Consider the following 25,932-nt stretch of genomic DNA (forward strand, 5'->3'; position numbering starts at 1 on the left):
AAACATATGCAGGTCAGACATTGAACTGGGTCCCAGGATATTTTAAACTGATGGTCTTAATATTCTTTATTAGATTATAAAATAGTTTCCAACCTCTGGTATACTTGGTTTATATTTTCTGGCTCAGCATGTCTTTTTATAATTCTCTGTTTTTGTTTCAGTTCATTTATTTTTCTCTGGTGTCCTTTTCTCTTTTCTGTTTAAATGTTCTCCCTTTGTCTTTTTCCTTCAGAGTGGATATTTTTGTATAAATCTGTTTATTAATATGCACACAGTAAACACTACAAATGAATCACAACACAGCAGAATTACCTTCATACATCAGGGCACAGCATAGGCAGGAATCATCCAACTGAACAAATTCCTCTCTAAACACTTATCAGCCCTCCCAAGACCCAAGGCAAGTCTTGCCTCACAAATCTGCTTCACTTTTTTGAAGGAGTTAATAAACATGTGGATAAAGGTGAACCGGTAGATGTAGTATACTTGGATTTTCAGAAGGCGTTTGACAAAGTTCCTCATGAGAGGCTTCTAGGAAAAGTAAAAAGTCATGGGATAGGTGGCGATGTCCTTTCGTGGATTGCAAACTGGCTAAAAGACAGGAAACAGAAGGTAGGATTAAATGGACAATTTTCTCAGTGGAAGGGAGTGGACAGTGGAGTGCCTCAGGGATCTGTATTGGGACCCTTACTTTTCAATATATTTATAAATGATCTGGAAAGAAATACGACGAGTGAGATAATCAAATTTGCAGATGACACAAAATTGTTCAGAGTAGTTAAATTACAAGCAGATTGTGATAAATTGCAGGAAGACCTTGTGAGACTGGAAAATTGGGCATCCAAATGGCAAATGAAATTTAATGTGGATAAGTGCAAGGTGATGCATATAGGGAAAAATAACCCATGCTATAATTACACAATGTTGGGTTCCATATTAGGTGCTACAACCCAAGAAAGAGATCTAGGCGTCATAGTGGATAACACATTGAAATCGTCGGTTCAGTGTGCTGCGGCAGTCAAAAAAGCAAACAGAATGTTGGGAATTATTAGAAAGGGAATGGTGAATAAAACGGAAAATGTCATAATGCCTCTGTATCGCTCCATGGTGAGACCGCACCTTGAATACTGTGTACAATTCTGGTCGCCACATCTCAAAAAAGATATAATTATGATGGAGAAGGTACAGAGAAGGGCTACCAAAATGATAAGCTCCCCTATGAGGAAAGACTAAAGAGGTTAGGACTTTTCAGCTTGGAGAAGAGACGGCTGAGGGGGGATATGATAGAGATGTTTAAAATTATGAGAGGTCTAGAACGGGTAGATGTGAATCGGTTATTTACTCTTTCGGATAATAGAAAGACTAGGGGGCACTCCATGAAGTTAGCATGGGGCACATTTAAAACTAATCGGAGAAAGTTCTTTTATACTCAATGCACAATTAAACTCTGGAATTTGTTGCCAGAGGATGTGGTTAGTGCAGTTAGTATAGCTGTGTTTAAAAAAGGATTGGATAAGTTCTTGGAGGAGAAGTCCATTACCTGCTATTAAGTTCACTTAGAGAATAGCCACACCCATTAGCAATGGTTACATGGAATAGACTTAGTTTTTGGGTACTTGCCAGGTTCTTATGGCCTGGATTGGCCACTGTTGGAAACAGGATTCTGGGCTTGATGGACCCTTGGTCTGACCCAGTATGGCATTTTCTTATGTTCTTATCTTTGATAAACCAAGGGCAATTAACTATATATAGCAAAACTGCTCAACCTTTCTTATGAAAGCTATCCAACTATTTACCCGCCCAGTGGGTATATCATTTAGAACCTGACTACGGGCCTTGTGAGGCAAAGATGAAATGTATGGCAGTCATATATTTAAAAAAAAAAGTCTATTTTTCCAGACATCTGCAAACTTGCAAACATATTTCTTCATAATCATCAGTTCATGCAGGGCATTCTTCCATTCCATCAGTGGGGGAGTGTCTGTAGATCTCCAATGCTGTAGAATCAATCCCTTCGCAATCAATCAAGCTTTCCCGAGCCAGGGCTTCTGCTGCTGATTCACCATCTCTAAATATCAAAAAACGATAATCCCTCCAGGTGCAGTGAAAACAAAACCCCAAGTAAGGCTGCAACTTTTCCCCAAAAGGTTCTAATGAGGTCCATCTCCAAAACATATGGCCCAAAGTACCAACATCTTGACCACACTTTACACACTGATCTGAGGCACGGAGTTTCTGTGAGAAAAAGAGCGTTTTTCTCACAGAAAAACGCTCTTTTTCTGTGAGAAATAAAATCTCAATACTAATGTATACTGCATTTCTCTTAGTTCAGCACTAACAGATTTCTGTTTAATTCTTTTAAAGTAAGTTTGGTATTGCTCTGATGCGAACTGTACTCCTAGCTCTTGCGAACACTTCTCAATAATATGTTAATATGATTTATCTTGTTTCAATAAAGCTGAAACTGTGCCTGCCTCTCTCTTTCTTTCACCTCAGTTAAGTTCCCAGTCGCCCCAGATTCATGTTTCCAATGAACAAATAAGTGTCGCACCAATATTATCCTTACCCCTAAACTCTAAAAAAAAAAAAAGATAGCTACATTTATGTCAAGTAGCTGAAAAACTGAATCTGTTCCCAAATTCAAAACAACCCATGGTGCATCCCAGGAACAAAATCTCTATTTTATCTCAAGGGTGACCCTATACAGACCCTATAACTTAAACATATAACTTAAACATAATTTAGCACAGAGCCATATCCATGTTCATAAAATGGATCTGAATAAATTATAAATTCTATAAGAAGGAGAAAATGTGACAAGTGTGCATGTAAGATATTTCAAAATTTAAAGACGCAGCTAACCCTTCATCATCATCATCATCATCATCATCATTTATTTATCATCACGCTTTTCCACCGAGAGTCAGGAAAACTGAAGAATTATTAAAAAAAACAGGAACTGATCAGCATAGGTCAGGAGCGGATCTACAAAGAGCAGGGTTTACAGAGGGAACAAGTAACAGTAAACTCCATCTCCCTGGTGTCCTCACGGTGATGTATATTATATGCTATATTGTATACAGGCCTAAAATTCACTTAGCGAGAGAGGCAGTTGCCTCTGGCGCCACAATTTCAAAGGCATCGTGCTGGCCTTTGAAGTGACGTCACCTGTTTGCCCCCACCCCCGTGCTGGCCTTTGAATGACGTCACCTGTTTGCCCCACCCCTCCCCCACCACTGCTCCTGCTCCCAGTGCTGAGTTGTTGGCGGTTCTGACGCATGCGCAGGAGTCCTGAGAAGAAGCGTGTGCTGTGCATGCTTCTTCCCTCTTCCTTTAGTGCTCTATTTCCTTTTTAAAGGTTAGCGCCAGCAGTCTGGTTCCACCCTGGTTAAGGTGGAGCCCATCCCTTCGGAAAAGACTCCCCCTTCCCCAAAAGGTTTCCCAGTTCCTTACAAAACTGAATCCCTCTTCCTTGCACCATTGTCTCATCCACACATTGAAACTCCGGAGCTCTGCCTGCCTCTGGGGACCTGCACGTAGAACAGGGAGCATTTCAGAGAATGCTTCCCTGGAGGTTCTAGATTTAAGCTTTCTACCTAAGAACCTACATTTGGCTTCCAGAATCTCCCTCCCACATTTTCCTATGTCGTTGGTGCCCACATGTACCACAACAGCCGGCTCCTTCCCAGCACTGACTAAAATCCTATATAAGTGACATGTGAGGTCTGCCACCTTCGCACCAGGTAGGCATGTTACCAGGTAATCCTCAAGCCCACCAGCCACCCGGCTGTCTACATTCCTAATAATTTAATCACTACCTTTGGGTCGGCGCTAATTTCTGAAAGTAAAATGTGCGGCTTGGCTGCACATTTTACTTTCTGTATCCCGTGCGCATACCTAATAGGGCATATGCATGTTGAGGGCGCTATTAGGTGCCACGGGTTGGACCCGCGTTTTCTGCCCCTTACTGAATAAGGGGTAAGGGAAAACGCGCGTCCAAGAGCAGGCTAACAGTGTGCTCTGTTGGAGCGCACTGTACTGTATCGGCCTGATAGCTGGATAAATGCCAATATTTATTAGCCTTATCCGGCTTAGGCCTGGATTTATCAAAATGCAGTAAATATCGCATGCGATAAGAAAAGGGGTGTGTTTTATGATAATAGCCTGTTTATCGCAAAGTGCGCTATCTTACTGCTTCGCATAGGTATTACCGCAGAGTGCGATAACTTTTCGCACTTTGCGGTAAGTACCACAATTGTTGCAATTCCTACCTACAACCACGGGGGGGGGGAGAGAGAGGGCGAGCCTAGCTATAAGGCCCGCCCCAAAATCCTCCCCTTTTCCAAATTTGCATCACACCATGCGTAATGGTGCTTTTCGCATAAGTTAAAAGCATTTTTCGCATGCGAAAACGCCTTAATGCATGCGAAAACGCCATAAAACAATTTGATAATTGACCCCCTTAGCTGGATAAGTCTAGGACAGCTATATGGCTACCCTATAGTTAGCTAGATAAACTTATCCAGTCAGGGCCGGTGCACTCACTCACCATGCCGCTGCCATTCTTCACCCGACGCGGCAGGACGCTGCCGTCGGGCCTTCAACGCGGCAGGAGCCGCGGTCTTGCCTGCCCCTCGCGGCCCGGAGGCTGCTCTGGATCCTTATCTTCACCGCGGCCGGTGCCGCGGACTTTCTGCCTCTCTCCATGGGGCTGGGACTGCCCCTGTCGCAATTACTACCCTCGCGGCTCTAGGCCGGTTCCTTCCGGCGGCTGGAGCCGACCCCGGGGCTCCCCGCAGCGGCTGGAGCCTGATCCTCAGGCCCTGCCTGAGTCTCTACGCGATGACGCTGTACAGGCTGCTTTCCACGGTCCTGCACAGCCCTACTCCTGCTTGCTTCTTAGGCGCTGGCCCGCGCCTCTCTGCCAGATTTAAAGGGCCAGACACAGGAAGTGTGCTGACCCACCTTTAAGTGAACTTCCTGCTTGAGCCCTACAAAGGGCTGTCTTCTCAATCTGTCATTGCCTTGCATCGGAGCGTCATCCTCTCTGGAGGCTCCCGCCTGCCAAAGCCTTGTAAGGTCTTTTGTTCTTCTTGGAGCTCCCCGTCTCGTCTGCCTTCTACCACGTTTTCTTCTCTTGGTGTTTTGCCTGAGGTCCCAGTCCATGTTCTGATGTCTCGTCATGATCTTCCACCTCCTGATGTGCCTGCCTTCCAGGATGTTCTTCCCTGCGTCTTCGTCTGGTGCTCCTGAGCCTTTTGATTGTATAGGCCTGTTCGCTTGGATGATGTGTGCCCAAGAATGAGGTGGCCTGCAGGTGGGATTGTCCTTGTGCTCTGGAGCCTCTGTTCCCGCCAGCCATAGAGGGAACAGAGGCTCTTAGGGAAGATAAGGCCATTGTAGAAAGACTAAATGAATTCTTTGCCTCCGTGTTTACTAATGAGGATGTTGGGGAGATACCAGTTCCAGAGATGGTTTTCAGGGGTGATGAGTCAGACGAACTGAACGAAATCACTGTGAACCTGGAAGATGTAGTAGGCCAGATTGACAAACTAAAGAGTAGCAAATCACCTGGACCAGATGGTATGCATCCTAGGGTTCTGAAGGAACTAAAAAATGAAATTTCTGATCTATTAGTTAAAATTTGTAACCTATCATTAAAATCATCCATTGTACCTGAAGATTGGAGGGTGGCCAATGTAACCCCAATATTTAAAAAAGGCTCCAGGAGCAATCCGGGTAACAATAGACCAGTGAGCCTGACGTCAGTGCCAGGAAAAATAGTGGAAACTATTCTCAAGATCAAAATCGTAGAGCATATAGAAAGACATGATTTAATGGGACACAGTCAACATGGATTTACCCAAGGGAAGTCTTGCCTAACAAATCAGCTTCATTTTTTTGAAGGGGTTAATAAACATGTGGATAAAGGTGAACCGGTAGATGTAGTGTATTTGGATTTTCAGAAGGCATTTGACAAAGTCCCTCATGAGAGGCTTCTACAAAAACTAAAAAGTCATGGGATAGGAGGTGATGTCCTTTCGTGGATTACAAACTGGTTAAAAGACAGGAAACAGAGAGTAGGATTAAATGGTCAATTTTCTCAGTTGAAAAGGGTAAACAGTGGAGTGCCTCAGGGATCTGTACTTGGACCACATCTTCATGTCTTGGTGTTTTGCCTGAGGTCTCAGTCCATGTCCTGATGTCTCGTCTTGATCTTCCACTTCCTGATGGGCCTGCCTTCCAGGATGTTCTTCCCTGCATCTTCGTCTGGTGCTCCTGAGCCTTTTGATCCTATAGGCCTGTTCTCTCGGATGATGTGTGCCCGAGAATGAGGTGGCCTGCAGGTGGGATTGTCCTTGTGCTCCAGAGCCTCTGTTCCCGCCAGCCATAGAGGGAGCTTCGGATGACACCGGCTTCGTCATTGGAGTTCCTCTTTGCCTGTATCTTCCCCGCACTTGTCCCACTCTCCTCGTCGTCCGTGACCAGCCTCCAAGGGCTGTGTAGGCCACGCAGTGGGACAGGGTGGTCCGTGACTCAGTCCCGCGGGTGGCCTGAGTAGGGCGCCCTGAGAGACAGTGCAATTGTCCTTCCTCCCAGGTGTTGTCAAGAACCAAATGTCTGCGTCAGTGATGCCGTCACATCCACCAAGTGTCTTTGTCAGTGGTGCCGTCGCATCAACTAAGTATTTTGTCTGCGAGGCCGTCGCATCGACTATAGTCCTGCCTACGTGTCAAGGCCTCCATCTGCCCTCAACCTCAGGCCGGCCTGCTGCTCCTTGCCGATTCAAGCGGCAGGTCCGAAAGGGCTCGGAATGGTCGGAGGACCATTCAACTTCCAACATCCTTGGGTGTTGGCCTTGGGAGCTTGCAGGCCTGGCAGAGGGCCAGACCGTCAGCCATCGTGGGACACACCGTCAACCCTCGGCCCGGCCCTGAAGGTCTGGGCTTGGTCCAAGGCCCAAGGGCACACTAAACACCCCTCCATCTCAACAGAATGCAAGGCCTTTAGAGGCCGTCCATCTCATAAGAATGCAAGGCCTTCGAGGCCTACACAACACTTGCTCAGCCAGATAGTGGCTGAATATTGGCCCCAGCAAGAATAGTTACAAAGATTACAAGTTTGGATGAAGTGTGGACTTTGATTAAAAATACCACATGGGGAAGCCGATATTCAGAGCACATTTAGGGACATGTAGCTGGATAAGTATAAGTTTAACTTATCCAGCTAAGTGGCGACTGCTGAATATCCAGCTATGCTTAACCATATAAATAGCAATATTCGCTCTTATCCAATTAAGTTAATTGGATACGTTAGACCTGTCATACAGCAGGTCTAATTTAGCCTGATATAACTTATCCAGCTAAGTAGCAACTTTCACATGGATATGCAGCAGTATAGCTGTGCCACTGAATAGTGAATACCCCATGTAACTTAGCCAGATAAATTATATCCGGCTAAGTTACATACCCAGCTACCTTTAAATATTGGACCCTAGAAGTCCAGATAAAATGCATCCCACACATTTAAAAAGGTCAGATGAAGACCAAACAACTGCCAGCATGGTTTAAGGGTGAGATGAAAGAGTTAGTTAAAGCTAAAAGGGAACCTTTCAGAAAATGGAAAGCAGATCCAAATAAGGAAAATATGAAAGAGCATAAACTCTGGCAATAGAGAATTTGAAAAAGAGTTTACCATAGAGAAAAAAACTAATAATAAAAAAATGTTCAAGTTCATTCAAAGCAAGAAGCCTTTCAGGGGAGTCAGCTGGATTGCCAGCAGATCAACAGGTAAAAGCAGAAAAACTAAATTAATTCTTTATTTCAGTATTTACTGAAAAGGATGTTGGGGAGATACCCATACCAGAAGCAAATCATTGTGAAATTGGAAGATGTAATTATAGTTCTGTCTCTGTTATATGTTTCCTATGCACAACTTAAACAGATAGCTTAATTCAAATTTTATTAATAGGCAAAACAAATAACAGAGTTTTATTGTGCATAAACTGAAGATTAGAGCGACCAGCTTAGTCTGGGCCACAAAAATAAGAACTGGTAACATGAAAATAATTTTGTAGGGCTGGCCGAATTAAATGCTGCTGCATACAAGCCTGGCCAGCCATAACTGAAAAGCACAAGGCAAAAACTCCCAATTACTGCTGCTTCCAATCAGAAGGTAACCCTCTAGAGTCAGGTTCACTAAATACAGCAAAGGCTGTGAACCAGCAGGCTGACCACCAGTTAGCAGTATTACAGAAAAAGCAGGCCCACAGCATTGGCACAGAAACAGAAAAGCTGCTCTGGAAGCAGGTCACTGTGAAAGTAGAATGATAGTGAATAAACCGAAAAACACCTGTGCAGACAGGACAGTAATAGAGCAAATTGACAAATTAAAGAGTAACAAATCATCAGGACTGGATGGTATTCACCCAGAGTTCTGAAAGAACTCAAATAGGAAATTACAGATCTGTTACTAGTAATCTGTAACCTATCATTAAAAACAGCCACAGTTCCTGAAAACTGGAGGGTGGTCAATATAACACCAATTTTTTTTTTAAAGAGAACTTCAAAGGTGATTAGGATTTGAATTGTGCAGGCCACATGCAGTTCCAACAGCTCAAGTTTAAACTGCACCAAACTCTGTAGATACAAGAGCCCTGCGATTCAAACAGCTCGGGTTTCAACCAAGTGATTGCAAGCAGAAGGGAGGAGGGAAGAGGCACCTACGATGGCACCAGCCAGACCGGCTTACAAGTACTGGTCAAGGTTGGGGTGACAAGTCATTCTTTTAGGGGGGCCCTTGTCACCCCTTGCTACCTTACAACAGTGCTTCTGGTCAAGCTGCATATGGCAATTTATATGTGCGTCTACCCAAAGTGGATGAATATCAACTAGGCAGGCTGGACAGGCCATTTTGATGCCAGATGAATATGCTAGAGAGGGTACTCAAGAGACCTTTGGGAGCTCCTTCCTAAATAATTTATGAAAACAAATAGTGTCTTACTGAATGGAATAGAGACCCTTGATAAGAAACTGGGTGAAAGTCACTGCATGCATTGGGTTAACATCACTCTTACTCTCAGATTTCAGATTCATATTCAGGGTTCATGCACTGCCAGAGTAATACATAAAATAGCAGAAAAAAAAATCGTTGTCGCTTATTTATATCATGCTTTTCCAACAAGAGAGTTCAAAGCATGCTGCAATAGGCTGGGTTAGCTGCAGACTCAGTGTATGGGAAATAAACAGTCAAATTACACTACATAAACTAGCAACATTTACAGTACATAATAGAATTTCAGTACGTAAACTAGTGCAGTACAGTGCACATTGACACCATGGGTTAAGGTCTATACCAGAGAGAAAATAAAAAAGTAAATACTAAAAGGTGCAGTAAAAAACTACTATGCTATGTTAAATACTTACTTAAAGCTTACTTTTATAGTATAAAAGCATGCTTTTCCATATAAACCGGATTGATTCCATATAAACCGGATTGATTTGTATTGTATACAGGAATTCCGGTATATAAAAATTAAAAATAAATAAATTTCTTTTTTTTTCTACTTAAAAAAAAACAAACCTTGGCAGACCGCTGATTTATGAAGACCGACGCTGGTAAACTTGGCGTCGGTTTTCATTACCGGCAGCCGCGACCCCTAATTTGGGTATAGCATGGCGCCCCCCCCTTTGCGGGCGCCATGCGCGCATTAAGAAAGCGGGCGCTGACTTTTCACCGCCCACTTTCTGTGCTTTGTATTGCATCGGCCCCCAACTGGGGCACATGTTTCTAAGCAAGATGGGTGGCCCTGAGTTGTTGATTTGGTCTGGAGCATGCTGTTTCTACCACTCCCCCTTTTCCACCTCCAGTTGTCATCCTAGGGTTTCAAAGTGCTGAAATTATTGTTGTAGACACTTCCTTTATCTGGGGAAGTCCTAGCAATAGTTTCCCATGACCTGGTGTCAGTGTTAGTCTTAATATTGTAGTAGAGCCGTAGCCAACAATTTGGCACCTATGGCCAAGTGAAAATGTGCACCCTCACCCTGTAGACAACAGACAACACCACGAGCTTGGAGATTCTTACATGTTTTTGAGGGGGTATTATTCAAAATGTGTTATTATTATTTATTACCTATAAGTAGACACTATGACCCTGGTTGCAGAAATGTGACCCTTAGATCTCTATGAATGTGATCCTTAAACTCTACCAGAGCTGCCCCTTAACCTGTACCAAACTGTTTAGTAATCTCTACCTTGTTAATCAGTTGGGGTTGAACAGGTAGTGTGTGCCTTTAACCCAAGATGATGTCATGTAATTTTTATTTCTATTGAATTATATGATTTTTTAATTATATTTAACTAATTAGTGTTACACCCGTCGGTCGCAGATGGCTGCACCACTTCTGCTCACCTCTTTCCTCATTTCCCTGACTTCATGGGGTAGATTGGCAGCCTCTGCTAGCTACCTATGACCTGCCTACCTCTTCCAGGCCTCCCGGGCCGGCACGGACACTGCCGGCTGCCATCTTGCCATCAGGTCCCTCTGGGCACGTGCGCGCGCACACAGGCTGATCTTATCCACGTCATGGCGGGAACCTCGGGGGCGACTCCTCATGATGACGTCAGGATCTGTGGATATTTAAACCTGCTGGCCCTCTCCGAAGACGATTTGGCAAAGAGTCTCATCCTTGCTATTTCTGCCTCGCTTCCTGAGGACCTGCGTTCCAGATTCCGGTTCCGACATGGACGACTCAGGTACCCGCTCCTCAGGGGCCTCTCTCTCGTCCTGGCTATCTGCTCCTCGGAGGGCCTTACGCCTGGAACTACGTCTGCTCCGTTTCCCGGGGCTTCCTGGAACCAACTTGCTCTTTGTGAATACTCTGCTCTGCGGATCACTTCCTGCCTACCAAGTGCCTATCGGGTGTACCCCATGCTGCGGGCCATTACCATCGCTACAGAGAGCTCCATCAGAGGTGCCTGCTCTACTACGCTACCAAGGACCTCACAGGCACTTCCCACCTTGCGGACCGTTACTAGACCGACCGAGGACCCTCATCAGTGTACCCCGCGCTAATACCAGTTCCACCTCGGGCCTCAACTGTGCTCTTTGCTCTGTGGGTCGCTGTTGCCTCTTCTAAAGACTTCATCTGAATATCCCACTCTGTGGGCTTTGACCATCACTACCGAGGATATCATTGGCGTACCCCGCTCCGCGGGCCATTACCATCTCCATCAAGGCCTCTTTGGTGTACCCCGCTTTGCGGGCCACTACCTTCGCTACAAGAGACCTCTCTGGTGTACCCACTTTACAGACTACTACCAGCACTATGGAGGTATTCCCTCAGGGCACTGCCTATCCCATCGACCCTGTGTCTCAGGGCCTGTATGACCATCTCGCTCTGGCACCTCTCGCTCCACGGGTAGTGCTTCTATCTCTATTAATAAAGACTCTATTCATTCTGTGCCTTCCTTAGCTGACACCTAGCCTCCCGACAGTGAGGCTCACAGGGCACCTCCCCGTGGGCAGGAACACCTCTCACTTCGGCCCAGGGGTTCACACACCATCTGATACCTCAGAATCCTAACAATTAGGTTCTAGATCTCATTAACAACAAAACAAACTCCCTCCACTTCTAGGCACATTGTGATGCACTACAAAACCCTGCCAAAAACATACTCAGAACTTTTATAGTAAACTTGCCACATCATAACAGCACTAACACCCAGGATTCACACAGCAACAATCTTACTGCAAGCTCTGTGGTTCCTGTTAGCTAAAACCCTTTGTATATGTATATGGTGGCCATATGAATGTATATTATGTCATATGACACTCTACATACAATCTGGTAAAGCAAAACTTAGTTTACTAAATGTTGTAAATATATGGTATGAAATCAGTAAAGAGAAACATCATCAAAATGAATATCAAATACAAGCACACAACACAGTAGGCATTACGTAGATTAATCAAGTAAATAAGATTGCAGTCATAAGAACAAAGAAAAGGTATTATACAAAGAATACTCTCCTCATAGGTCCTGCCTGCTATGGAATTGTGTATTCTCGAAAATGAAGGACTGTATGATGCCGGAAACGCCACATATAGAAGCTATTCGCTCTCTTGTTCGTGGCTCATTGAACGATTCACTGATGCGCACAGCTTTATATATCTTATTCTCTCTGACTTTAGTCCAGTGACTGCAAGTTAGATGTTTCAATTTCCACTTTAACAAAAGATTTACAACTAGCTTTATAGGAAGGTATTTCAGTATTAGTCTTTGATCTTCTCCATTGTTAAGAGACACCAGATGTCTTTGGAGGTTATCTTAACTCTTTATCAGCTCATTGGTGCCAGGGAGTCTCAGGAATGAAGGGGAAAACAAAGATGGTGATAGGGTCATTACAATCTTTGTACTTAAATTATAGCTAATATACATATATATTGATCCACAGTCATCATTGGGGTCTATTAAAATCCATAGCTCTCTTCACATCAAAAAGTCTTCTGGGGATCTAGCTAAGCTGCCTAAAATTATCTTCTTACAGTATAACAAGTTCCTCTCCCCACAGACCTGGGTGACCAATTTTCCCACTTTCTAAAAACTTCTTATTGCTTAATCTCTCACTAGATTTCTCTGTTTGCCAAGTCCAACAGTTTTGTCTGCTGTAGGTTTCTCCTTCACAGGTGGTTAGCTTTCTAGCCAAATCTCTTTTTTTTTTCTTTTTATGATCAGGATCAGTACTTACCCCCACTTTTGATGGAACTGCCAGGCCCTGTTATATTTCTAGTGTGTGGTGTTTGTATGTAGTTTGAAACAGCAAACTCTCCCTCCAACCCCTTTACCTACTTAGTCACTTCTCTGCAAATGTCAAACCTGGGAACCTTTGAGCTGTGACCACTGGGGGAATGCATGTATCAGCTTCCTCTGATCCATTCCCCCACAGACTCACACACACACACACACACACAAACAAACATATTTGCTCTCTATCTTTCCCCTCCTCCTGAGATCACCCCAGCACTCTCCCTTCTACCTCCAAGCCCTATCCCTCTTCCCCAGTTCTGGGGCCCAACCTCAGAATTCTCTCCTTCCCTAGCCATGAGCACAGAAGGCTTGTGCAAGGAATTTCATTCAGCAGAGAATAGCCCTCTGCTTCCTGTTCCAACCCTTCTCCTACCAGGCAGCCTGCAGGATAGAGGAGGGGAAGAACTGGGGGGGGATGCAAAAAAAAAAGCGAGGAAAGCGGGTGCTGAAAAGTTAGCGCCCGCTTTCTTAACATGCACATGGTGCCCGCAAGGGGGGGCGCCATGCTATATTATAATTAGGGGGTCGCACCTCCTTGCTAACGCGACCCCGTGGTTACCGGCGGTCTGCCGGTTATGAACTCCGATGCCGAGCATATCGGCGTTGGCCTTCAATGCAGCAAGCTGAGTTTTGTTTTTTTTTTTACTTTTAAAAGAAGTACAGGAAAGCAGTTTTTTCTGCTTTTCTGTACTTCTTTTCAATGCTCTCAGCTATTAACGCCTGATCCAGCAGCCTATATTGGCCATTAACGCCTGTTCCAGGCAGGCGTTAATAGTTTATTTTTTTGCATTTGGAGTGAATGCGTGATAGCCTCATTCACATGCATTTGCATGTGATGAGCGCTATCCCATTCACTCCCTGTCCGACACGAGTTAAATAGGCGCTAATCCCCCTATTTCATTAGGGGGTGGATTAGCGCCTATTTAATCCGCATCCGATTGCGGGTTATACAGTGTGCTCTCGGCTGAGGGCACTGTATTGCATCGGCCCCTGGGTGAGGCAGAGGCTGGAGCCCTACAGAGCAGAGAACCACTCTGCTCCCTAATCTAGCCCCTCCCCTCCTGTCCTGTATGAAACAGGAGGGAAGGGGGAGAATTTGGAGTGGACAGAGCAGAACAGACCAAAGAAGTCTACTCTGCTCCCTAATCCAGCCTCTCCCTTCCTGTTTTTCCCTCTGGGCTGCAGGAGCAGCAGGGTTAGGATGCCTTTCTAGTAGTGGCATATATAGGCCAGGGCAGGCTATATTGGCCATACAGTAGCTATGGCTCTGTATTGTAAGACGTAGCTGAAGTGATTTCTCTGCCCTTCTCTTGAGCACACACCCTGACTGAGCTGGGAGAATAAAACTTACTTTGGGAGTTTCTGGCCTGGTGGCAGGATATGACATATTTTGCTGCTTGCTTCCCTGAAAAACCAGGGAAGCAAACCAATTTGGCAGTGCAATAATAATGGGAGATTTCAATTACCCCAATCAGGGGTGGATTGAGGGAAAATAGTGGCCCGGGGGATTTTTCTCCTTACTGGCCCATGGGTACCCAATTACATATACAATATAATTTACATATATAATTTACATATAATATGTACAGACCCCTATATTTCGGCATGGTCCTCCCGTATCAACACAGTACTATTTGCCAAAACTCAAAGAATAACAACCTCACCTATGAAAAAGAATACCACAAATATTACACCTCCTATCAGGAAAACAGAACAGGCCAAGCTACTACAGATCCCTACAGAGAAACCACATGCTAAAAGAATGCTTCATCTCAGTTTTTGCATGCAGAACACAAACTCTCACCAAATACAGAATAAAGCCACATAAAGTATAAATAGAAATGTGCAGACAAAAACTAAACTGTAAAACGTATCATGCCAGACTCTATACAGTGCAACAATGGAAAAACAAAAATGTCACCATTCCTCATGAAACAATCAATAAAATCAAGATATATAAATCATGAATCATAATTATAAAATCATACTAATAAAATAATTTCAAAACAGCTGATGAATAGAATTGTTGCGGTCCGGTCCGCGAGGCTTGCGTCCCGGCCCTTACCTCGGAGGTCTTTTCCAGCTAGCAGTGCAGCGGAGTCGGATCCTGGGCGTCTCCGCAGGGGAGACGCCATTGCTGGCCAGCCTCTAGGCGTGCGCGCGCGGCTGCCCCGCACCTTTCTAGATAGTTTCCCGCCCGAGGATGGCTCCGCCCCCAGTCTGACATCAGACGCCGCGGCCTACTTAGGGTCTCCGCGGACGCCTGATCAGCGCCTTGCAACAGGGTTCCTTCGGTCCCCCGTTGCCTCGAGCCCCGGAGTTCGCTAGCGCTCTAGCCACTCCGTCCTTGCCTGCCTGCCTGCCGTGCCGGTACTTGTCTTGCTCTCTTGTACCGGCTTCTTCCTTTCCAGCTTGTGCCTTCCAGGGATCCTGCTTGCCTACAGCCCGAGCCTGGTTCCAGCCTGTCTACAGCCCGAGCCTGGCTCCTGCTTGCCTACAGCCCGAGCCTGGTTCCTGCCAGCTTCAGCCAAGCCTGGTTCCTGCCTGCCTACAGCCCAAGCCTGGCTCCTGCCTGCCTCAGCCCGAGCCTGGTTCCAGCCTGCCTACAGCCCGAGCCTGGTTCCAGCCTGCCTACAGCCCGAGCCTGGTTCCAGCCTGCCTACAGTCAAAAGCCTGGTTCCAGCCTGCCTACAGTCAAAAGCCTGGTTCCTGCCTGCCCACAGCCCGAGCCTGGTTCCTGCCTGCCCACAGCCCGAGCCTGGTCCCTGCCTGCCCACAGCCCGAGCCTGGTCCCAGCCTGCCTACAGCTCAAGCCTGGTTCCTGCCAGCTTCAGCCAAGCCTGGTTCCTGTCTGCCTACGACCCGAGCCTGGTTCCGGCCAGCTTCTGTCAAGCCTAGTACCTGCCTACTTCTGCTCCACCGGCCGCCGTACCTGGCCAAGGTCCAACTCCGAGCTTCGCCTAAGCCCCAGCGGTCGGGCCCCTACGGGCTCCTCCCGGGGGGCTCCGACTTCCAGGGTGAATCTCCTAAGTCCCAGTAGCTGGGCTCCTAAGGGCTCCTCCCGGGGGAGTACCAGCTTCCTGGGTGAAGCTGACACCGCCTGCCCGCCAGAGATCTGCCTCCCGGCCTGTCTAGTTGAGACCAGTGAAGTCCTTCCCAAGTCTCCTGCAGGCCGGCCCAAGGGTCCACTAGTCTTATAGTTCACAACAAGAATATCCAATAATTAAAGACTCAAGCAAATTTTGAAACCTTTACCAAACACCAATAAAATATTTTAAACAGCAGACACATCACATACTACCCAATAATTAAAATGGTAGTCAATCAAGAAAAATGAACTTAAAAAGCCACCTTTACTTACCCTCTCCAGCAGTTCTCCTATTCCTTTCCCTTGCAGGCCACACCAGAAGCAGCAGTAGCTGCTGAAGCTGTCCTCACAGTCCTCTTCCTTAGGGACCACAACCAATCTCTTCTCTCTCTCTCTCTCACTCACACACACACCAGTCATACCCTCAAGACCAGTTTCTGTCTCTCACATACCAATCATCTCCCCAACCACACACACACACACAAGCACACACCAGTCATCTCCCTGATCAGTCTCACACATACACATGTCACCTCTCTGGCCAGTCTCTCTCAATCACACAATGCTCTCGCTCCCTCTTACACACAGGATTTCAATCACACACATGCTCTCTCTATTTCACTTACACACAAGTTCTCAATCACACACATGTTCTATCTCACAAACAGGCTCAATCACACACATACCCTCTCTCATAGCCACAAGCCAGCCAAAAACATGCTCCATCTCTCTTGCACACACATATTGACACACAGAAGGATTCTCCCTGTCTCACATACACATTACACTCTCACAGAAACACTTTGCTTTCACACTAGCAACTTACTAAAAGTGAAAGTGATGATCCCAACCATTAAATAAGAAAACCACATTCCTATCAGAAGGCAAAATGACACCCTTCCTTCAGGTTCTGTCCTCCCAAGGGACAGCCACCCACACCGTACAGCTTCTCTTGTTTTATGCTTTCAGGCAATAAAGAAAGTGTCTTTCTTCAAACTATCAGTCATATGATTAATCATGTGGGAGATATGGAACCGAAAAACATCATTAGTCAATTTCCCTTTTAAATGGGAAGATTCCAGTCTTAGTTATTTAAAAATATACATTTTCTAAAGGCTTAAAAAAAATAGCAAAACCATTTCAGATTGGAACTATTCTAGTCTTCATGCTTAAATTATGCTTAAAAAAAAAAAAAAAAAAAAACCCCAACCCCACCTGGCATCAGTATCTTAAATTTGTGATTTTGCTGAGATGAACATTTTAAATAGTTTAAATAGTTTAAACAGTTTTTTTGTTTGCTTTAGTATTTGTCTCTACCCACTTTACTAAATTTTATTTTCCAGAAGAGGGATGCTTAAAATTCAGTAATTTCATTTTTCATCCAACTTTTCAAAAGTTGCGGTATATGTATTATCACATTTCATTTTTTTTTTTAAAACTGGCAGATTCCTTTCTCACATACATAACACACACACACACACACAGAAGCACCATTCCTTTCTCACATTTACACATACACACACACACACACAAAGCACCATTCCTTTCTCACATTTACACATACACACACACACACAGAAGCACCATTCCTTTCTCACATTTACACATACACACACACACACAGAAGCACCATTCCTTTCTCACATTTACACATACACACACACACACACACAGAAGCACCATTCCTTTCTCACATTTACACATACACACACACACACACACACAGAAGCACCATTCCTTTCTCACATACATAACACACACACACAAAGCACCATTCCTTTCTCACATACATAACACACACACACAAAGCACCATTCCTTTCTCACATACATAACACACACACACAAAGCACCATTCCTTTCTCACATACATAACACACACACACAGAAGCACCATTCCTTTCTCACATTTACACATACACACACACACACACAGAAGCACCATTCCTTTCTCACATTTACACATACACACACACACACACAGAAGCACCATTCCTTTCTCACATTTACACATACACACACACACACACAGAAGCACCATTCCTTTCTCACATTTACACATACACACACACACACAAAGCACCATTCCTTTCTCACATTTACACACACACACACACACACACACAGAAGCACCCTTCCGATCTAAGGCCCCCAGCTGAACAGCTGGTCTCCGGCGGCGGTTAGCAGCACCGGTGTTCACTTCTTCGGCCCCCGCCGGCCTCAATCTTTGGCCCCTGCTGGCCTTGATTTTAATTTCTTTGGCCCCCACTGGAGACCAAGCGGGGGCTGGCTGGGCGGTGAGCATCTTCTTTTCTTCGGCCTCTGCCGCCACCGGCCTCGATTTTAATTTATTCGGCCCCTGCCGGCTTGGTCTCCGGCGGGGGCTGGCTGGGAGGCTCCCATCTTCATTTCTTCGGCCCCTGCCAGCTTGGTCTCCCATGGGGGCTGGCTGATCTTCTTTTCTTCGGCCTCAATTTTTATTTCTTTGGCCCCCGCTGGCTTGTCTCCGGCGGGGGCTGGCTGGGAGGCGCTGAGGCTGGGCTGAGGAAGAGCCACGCGGTTGAGACCACGTGACCAGCTAGACCGGCCCACCGGGGGAAGCCCGATCCCCGGATAGGCCAATCCACCCCTGACCCCAATATTGACTGGGTAAATGTAACATCAGGACTTGCTAGAGACATAAATTTCCTGGATGTAATAAATGACTGCTTCATGGAGCAATTGGTTCAGGAACCAAGAAGAGAGGGACCTATTTTAGATTTAATTCTTAGTGGAACCCAAGATTTATGTCATGGACCCTGCCCGCGGAGCTAATCCCCGCAAGCAGGCACTCACCTTCCCCTTGTTGCTGGTTTTTTCACCCGACGCGGCACAGGTGCCGCCGACGTTGGGCCTGCCTACGTGGCTGGAGCCGTGGACTCGAGCTCCTCACGCGGCCTGGAGGCCGCTCCTGGCATCCATCTTCACTGCGGCCGGAGCCGCGGACTTTCCTGCTTCTCTTCGCGGCACAGGAGCCGCCATCAACGTCATTTCCATCTTCGCAGCAGGAGGCTGCAATCCCTGGGCTCGATTAGTGGCTGGAGCCACCCCCGGGCCTCCTGCAGTGTCTAGAGCCGCTGCCGTCATCAGGACCTGCGTTCAGGCCCAGCCCTGCTGCTACGCTACAGACATCGGTGCAGGACCGCTGTCCACGGTCCTGCACAGTCCTGCTTCCTGTCTCTAGGCGCACGGCCGCGCCTCTCTACTGAATTTAAAGGGCCAGACACAGGAAGTGTGCTGGCCCCACCTATGGACGGATTTCCTGTGTTAGCCCTATAAAAGGGCTGTCTTTGCATTACGTCTTCGCCTTGCATCGGAGTTACTTCACTCTGGAGGCTCCTACCTGCCAGAGCTCCGTCAGGTCTTCTGTCTTCTCCATGGAGTTCCTCGTCTCGTCTGTTTCTCGTCATGCCATGTCTTCATGCCTGAGGTCCTCTTCCAGGTGTCTTGGTGTTTTGTCTCCTGGTGTTTCGCCTCCTGGTGTCCTGCCCTTCTTGGTGTTCGCTTCAGCGCTCCTGAGCCTTCTGGTCCTGTCAGGCCTTGCTCCCTCGGACGACGTCTTTCCCGAGTGTGGAGTGGCCTGCAGGTGGAATTCGTTCCTGTGCTCCTGAGCCTTCATGTCCTGCCAGCCTTATGGTGCTTCGGACGACATCTGGCTTTGTCGAAGTCCTACCTCGACTGGATTCTTCCCTGCACTCGTCCCGCTCTCCGCGTGGTCTGTGACCAGCCTCCTCAGGCTGTGTAGGGCGCGCAGTGGGACAGGGTGGTTCGTGACCAGCCCATTGGGTCCGCCTGTGAAGGTGGGCTGAGTAGGGTGCCCTGAGAGACAGTGCCAATGTCCTCCTGCCCAGCTTCTCGTCTCGTCTGGACTTCGTCAAGTTCCTCGTCATGTCTCTGATGTCGTCGCATCGACCCTGGTCTGGGATGCCGTCGCATCGACCCTGGTCCGTGACGTCTTCACATCAGCCCTGGTGTCATGTCTTCAATAGCTCTGGTGTCATGTCTTCAACAACCCTCGTCTGTGATGCTGTTGCATCAATCTTGGTGTCATGTCTTCATGTCAAGGCCCGTCTGCCCTCATCCTCAGGCCAGGCCTGCTACTCCATGCCGATCCAAGCAGCAGGTCCGAAAGGGCTCGGAATGGTCGGAGGACCATTCACATTCCAACATCTTGTTGTTGGCCTTGGGAGCTTTCAGGGCTGGCAGAGGGTAAGATCGTCTGCCATGCTGGAACACCGGTTTACAATGAACAAAAAAAAACTTCGCATTACAGCGTTACATGGAACAATGTGAGAAACAAGTAAATGCATATGAAACCGGAGCTAAAAACTTGCCCATTGCAAAACAAAACAATACGCAACTTAGTTGATAATCAAATAAATACATACAACCAGACGGAAATTGATAACATGCTAATATGTCTAGGATTAACAGGTTTAAATTAAGATAAATACTTAATGAAACTGCTTGCAAGATTTTATTAACAAGGTATGAGCTCTTGCGGCATACTTAGTTAGGAAGGTTAAGGAGTAAGGCATGGTACAAAGCGATGGTCATGTTGGTCTATGAAGTGAACAGAAGTCATCATTCTGGGAATGCTAGTTTGAAGAGCCATGTTTTGAGGTTTTTTTTGAAAGATAGAGGACATGGATCTTGTCGGAGGTCTGGAGGGAGAGCATTCCATTGTGAGGGGCCTGCTGAGGAAAGGGCACGTTTTCTGAAGGTTGTTTTAGCTGGGGGAACGTAAAGAGTGCCTAGCTAGGCTCCTCTAATTGGTCTGCTGGAGTAGTGAGGCCTTGGCTGGATGGTAAGCTCAATAGGAGAGAGGTTGTGTAAGACTTTGTGAATAATGGTAAGGACTTTATAGAGAATTCTGTATTGATAGGAAACCAATGGAGGTTGTAAAGGATAGGGGAGATGTGATCTCTTTTTTTGTGTTTGTGAAGATCCTGGCCGCTGAATTCTGCAACATCTGTAGAGGTTTGATGATGTTTGCCGGAAGTCCAAGGGGCAGTGAGTTGCAGTAATCAATTTTAGAGAAGAGTATAGATTAAAGTACCAGGCGGAAGTCATGAAAATGTAAGAGGGGTTTCAATTTTTTTTAGGACTTGCAGTTTGAAAAAGCATTCCTTGGTAGTGTTGTTAACAAATTTTTCAAGGTTAAGTTGGTTATCTAAGAGATAACCAACTTAACATATTAGTTAAAATATGTAACTTATCATTAAAATCATCCATTGTACCTGAAGACTGGAGGGTGGCCAATGTAACCCCAATATTTAAAAAAGGCTCCAGGGGCGATCCGGGTAACTATAGACCAGTGAGACTTACTTCAGTGCTGGGAAAAATAGTGGAAACTATTCTCAAGATCAAAATCATAGAGCATATAGAAAGACATGGTTTAATGGAACCCAGTCAACATGGATTTACCCAAAGGAAGTCTTGCCTAACAAATCTGCTTCATTTTTTTTGAAGGGGTTAATAAACATATGGATAAAAATGAACCGGTAGATGTAGTGTATTTGGATTTTCAGAAGGCATTTGACAAAGTCCCTCATGAGAGGCTTCCACGAAAACTAAAAAGTCATGGGATAGGAGGCGATGTCCTTTCGTGGATTACAAACTGGTTAAAAGACAGGAAACAGAGAGTAGGATTAAATGGTCAATTTTCTCAGTGGAAAAGGGTAAACAGTGGAGTGCCTCAGGGATCTGTACTTGGACCAGTGTTTTTCAATATCTAACTAGATAAACGACGCTTGACCGACGTGCCGCAAATGCGCAGTAGAGAGCAGCTCTACTGCGCATGTGCGGGCGAGCACGTCGGTCTTAGGCAGCGTCAAAAACAAAACAAAACATGGCGGCAGCGGCGGTGGCAGCGGGCGGCGGTGGCGGTAGTGGCAGCAGCGGCGGCGGTAGTGGCAGTGGGCGGCGGCGGTAGCGGCCAGTAGCGAGGGAGGGAGGAGAGAGAGAGAGAGGGAGGGACGGAGAGAGAGAGTGGGAGGGACTGAGTGAGGGGGAGGGAGTGGGACTGAGTGAGAGGGAGAGGGGGGACTGAGTGAGAAGGGGAGGGAGTGGGACTGAGGGAGAGGAGGGAGGGAGTGGGACTGAGTGAGAGTGAGTGGGACTGAGTGTGAGTGAGAGGGAGGGAGAGGGGGGGAGGGAGTGAGTGGGAGGGAGGGACTGAGTGAGAGGAGAGGGAGGGTGGGGAGGAGTGGGTGAGTGTGAGGGAGGGAGGTAGGGGGTGGTGAAGAGTGAGGGGAGAGAGAATGAGGGGGAGGTGAGAGACAGAGGGATGTAGCCCGTTTTAACGGGCTTAACGGCTTGTATATATATAAATGATCTAGAAAGGAATACGACGAGTGAGGTTATCAAATTTGCGGATGATACAAAATTATTCAGAGTAGTTAAATCAAAAGTGGATTGTGATACATTACAGGAGGATCTTGCAAGACTAGAAGATTGGGCATCCAAATGACAGATGAAATTTAATGTGGACAAGTGCAAGGTGTTGCATATAGGGAAAAATAACCCTTGCTGTAGTTACACGATGTTAGGTTCCATATTAGGAGCTACCACCCAGGAGCTACCACCCAGGATAATACTTTAAAATCTTCGGCTCAGTGTGCTGCAGCAGTCAAAAAGCAAACAGAATGTTAGGAATTATTAGGAAGGGAATGGTCTATAAAATGGAAAATGTCGTAATGCCTCTATATCGCTGCATGGTGAGACCGCACCTTGAATACTGTGTACAATTCTGGTCGCCGCATCTCAAAAAAGATATAGTTGCGATGGAGAAGGTACAGAGAAGGGCAACCAAAATGATAAAGGGGATGCAACAGCTCCCCTATTAGGAAAGGCTGAAGAGGTTAGGGCTGTTCAGCTTGGAGAAGAGATGGCTGAGGGGGGATATGATAGAGGTCTTTAAGATCATGAGAGGTCTCGAACGAGTAGATGTGACTCGGTTATTTACACTTTCGAATAATAGAAGGACTAGGGGGCATTCCATGAAGTTAGCAAGTAGCACATTTAAGACTAATCGGAGAAAATTCTTTTTCACTCAACGTACAATAAAGCTCTGGAATTTGTTGCCAGAGAATGTGGTTAGTGCAGTTAGTGTAGCTGGGTTCAAAAAAGGTTTGGATAAGTTCTTGGAGGAGAAGTCCATTAACGGCTATTAATCAATTTTACTTAGGGAATAGCCACTGCTATTAATTGCTTCAGTGGCATGGGATCTTCTTGGTGTTTGGGTGATTGCCAGGTTCTTGTGTCCTGGTTTGGCCTCTGTTGGAAACGGGATGCTGGGCTTGATGGACCCTTGGTCTGACCCAGCATGGCAATTTCTTATGTTCTATAGCTACTCTTTCTCCTTTTCTTGGGGCTTATATGCAGTTTTTTCCTGCTTATTCTTTTGTGGGAAGCCTTTTATTTGTCCATCATTTTTGGGAAATGTGCTTTGCTGAGCTCTTCGTATTTTGCACAGTACATAAGGAAATTTATTTCTGTTTCTGTTTTTCCAGGGGCTATACTGTATGTAATCCGCTCTCCTGAGAGCAGACTGTGAGTACACATTGCACCCTGTAGTAAACAAGTTCTAACAAGTCCAGTCCTTAAAGCCATTTTGTTATGTGATGAAACCTCCAGGAATAGCAACAACCAGAGTTGGCAACCCTACCAGTTCCTCAATTGACCTTCACTGTGCCAGATATCATTACTGTCAGCTATGAATGTTAGTAAGTTCAAGTATGCTATAGATACAGTTATGATTAATCAAGCAGTTACTGAAAGACCTCTCCACTTTATCTGACCCTGCCCGGTCAAACAGCCTCCTGCTAATGGCATTCATCAGGCCCTCACTACACAGACCACTAGCTCTGTAAGAGATGACCCTTAATGCATGCATACCCCCCCCCCCCCCCCACACACACACAACATTTATTACACTGGTAATGAGGATTTTCTTTTGGCTAAAGATTTCCAGACAGGAGCCCTTTTTAGAAATTTTGCTATGGATGGAAAGGCTGGCACTCTTCCATAAGATGCTGCATGTTCCATTTGCTACGGTCAACTGCACAGTTCCCTGAAAGGCACAACCATGACCAGCTGAACAGAAGAGTAAGGCAAGAAGAAGCAGAGTAGATGTATTGGCTGCCACGTAATATTGCTTCATTGATATGCATTGCTTTTGTGAGCCTTATATTAATATACAGATGCATCAGCTATGCTTGTGCATGGTATTTTATTGAAGTTTGCTTTGAAGTGTATAGGGAAAGATGAAAAATCAAACTAAAATATGTAACTGGATACCGCCATACTTCCCAACATAAGTTAAAGTTTGTAAAATCAAAAAACAAGACCATACGAAACTTCATAATGCAAAAAGAAGTCAACGCGCACCACGCTGATATTTTTTGTGTTGGAGATCAGAGGAAGAAGAAATGGAGTGAGGTGTCAGGGGTACTCCTGGTGACCCTGTAGATTCTTGTTCCCTAAGTTCTGTGGAGGGGCAGGGGTCTTAACTCCTACCAAAAGCATGCTGCGATTTGCTGTGCTGACCTTCCTATTGAGAACCCAAGACCAGAGATACAACTCTTAGTTGGGACAGAAGGAACTGATCCAGACTGGAACAGTCTGGCGTTAATAATCTGAAATTGTGTGGCTAAGCCATGATGAAAACAGAACATAAGCAGTGGGTGGCAACGCGCTATCACATTCCAGCATAAGGACAACAAATGTAATAAGTAATCCCAACAGGTTAATAATCCTTTCAGTTACAGGTAGAGGAGCTCAGGTTTCTAGGAGCTGCTGGAGAAAAACAATTTTTTTTTCTCCTTTATTCAACCCCATTCCCCACCAATTCTCTCTTCCCTTTGTGCTTCTGCTGCTTTCTTTCTTTGGTGATTGTTTTCCCTCTCTTCCCTCACTCTCCCTCCCCTCCTCTGCCACAGTTAGAGCACAGAGGGATCAGATTGAAAACAGCTGGTAAGTTTCTGAAAAAAAAAAAAAAATGCAGCAGGAAACAAGAGAAAGGATTACAAAAGATAAAACCCATGCAGATAAAACTATGCAGAGGGACAGAAAAGCTGTTCCAAGCAGAAATTAAAGAGCCTTTTCCCCCGTCCCTCCGTACTTGTCTTTACCTTTTCAGCTTTCTGCTGAGGTGTGACTAGAAAGATGTTTCAATGTTTCACTTCGCTCTTCCGCTTTCGGTCTCCATTGCTCACATTTTCCTTTCTTCTTATGCGACTCCCTCACTCTCACCTATGCCAGTCCAGATTCAGTCCACTTGGTGGTTATAACCAGGCAGAATTCAGGTTTCAAGGAACACACACCCTTCTCTTTCCTTCCTCCTAAAACAACAAGGCAGCCCCAGCCTCCATCTGCTGGTTTCACTTGGAGGGAGGAGATGGGACAGCAGCCAAGGACGCTGCTCTCAGCACCACCGAGGAGCTAGCGCGACCAGGCCCACAGAACCCGGGCTGCGGTGGAGTCCACCGGCTTGCATTTTTTAAGGGATTTTTGTTGAAAGCACCAAATGATCATTTTCATGCCCCAGCCTTGACATTCCAGATAATCTCAGAGTCAGTTCAGCCCATGCCTTCGTGTATTTTCTATAGGAAAATTGCCAACTTTGTCCACCGCCCACCTTCTCCTGTGCCCTCCCCCCCCCCCCCCAACACAAATCACTCACCAACCTTTGGTCCAGCTAGGTGCAGACATTTAGAAATGGAAAGGGACACACACAGCAGACATACTGGACCATTTGTTCCTTGAGCCCAGGCTAAAAATGCAATCAGTTAAAAGCATCTTAATGAAACTTTTATGACTTACCCATTATTGCCATCTCACGTATGCTGAAATAACCCACAGAATGGCTTTTGGAAATTGTCCAAGCTTAATGGGAACAGCATGTAAGATGGATTATGTGAAGAACGGACCAATAACCATAACGGCAGAGAAAAAAAGAGGGAAGGTCTGGGAGGTCTACAGAGCACGTAGGAGC

At 46.0% G+C, this 25,932-nt stretch overlaps 1 protein-coding gene across 2 annotated transcripts in view; it reads right to left on the reverse strand.

Moving 5' to 3' along the window:
• SLC16A5 (solute carrier family 16 member 5) overlaps nucleotides 1–25,435 on the reverse strand; it is a 63,429-nt gene extending 37,994 nt beyond the window's left edge. Inside the window, exon 1 of one of the 2 annotated variants that reach the window (XM_029600571.1) lies at nucleotides 25,070–25,435. The gene's annotated coding sequence lies outside the window, so the exon portion shown is untranslated. The remainder of the gene's footprint in view (nucleotides 1–25,069) is intronic. The other variant, XM_029600570.1, reaches the window with a different exon arrangement.
• Between the last annotated feature and the right edge of the window lie 497 nt (nucleotides 25,436–25,932).

The sequence above is a fragment of the Rhinatrema bivittatum genome, chromosome 4, assembly GCF_901001135.1.
Source record: "Rhinatrema bivittatum chromosome 4, aRhiBiv1.1, whole genome shotgun sequence".
Taxonomy (NCBI): Eukaryota; Metazoa; Chordata; class Amphibia; order Gymnophiona; family Rhinatrematidae; genus Rhinatrema; species Rhinatrema bivittatum.